We start from the raw sequence: 764 nt of genomic DNA, 5'->3' as shown, positions 1-764 counted from the left end.
CAGACCCCCACACCCTGGTGTCTCAGCCCCCGCACCCTGGCGTCTCAGACCCTCACAGCGTGGCGTCTCAGACCCCCACACCCTGGCATCTCAGACTCCCACACCCTGGCGTCTCAGACCCCCACACCCTGGCATCTCAGACTCCCACACCCTGGTGTCTCAGACCCCCACACCCTGGCATCTCAGACCCTCACACCCTGGTGTCTCTCCTTTTCATCTGTTCCACTCTAAAAGAAAAATAGGACGTTTTCTAAACAGAACCCTTATATAATTACATTGTATCTAGGTTGCATTGTATCTATGATTCATATTCTAAATTGATATTGATAACTTCCCTCTAATTCTGTAGGACACTATCTGGACATGAAAATACAATATTTTTAGGAACAAGTGTTCTCAGGATGTTTAACTACTGACGGGGGGAGAGCTGATGGTGTAAAAATGGCAGTACTGCTAACATGAGGGGTCCAGGTAAAGGCATACAGAATTAATTCTATTCATTTTGGGACAGATTTTTGTAAATTTGAAATTATAAACTAATAAACAGCAAAATATCATAGTTATCTCTTTTCTGTTGCTTCTGCTTTATGCTTGGCACCAGTGTGCAATGATAGCACCTTAGAAACCATGGTTAAGTCTTCAGGGCTCAGAGAATTCAGTGCTTTGCCACCTTCATGAGTATAGACATAAAATGTGTTTAATATATGTTTTTCTAAAATATTCGTCCATATATATGTATATATATATATATATATATATATGTT

This window comes from Nannospalax galili, unplaced genomic scaffold, assembly GCF_000622305.1.
Source record: "Nannospalax galili isolate Female #2095 unplaced genomic scaffold, S.galili_v1.0 scaffold3285, whole genome shotgun sequence".
Taxonomy (NCBI): Eukaryota; Metazoa; Chordata; class Mammalia; order Rodentia; family Spalacidae; genus Nannospalax; species Nannospalax galili.
Note: the sequence above shows the minus strand (reverse complement) of the source record.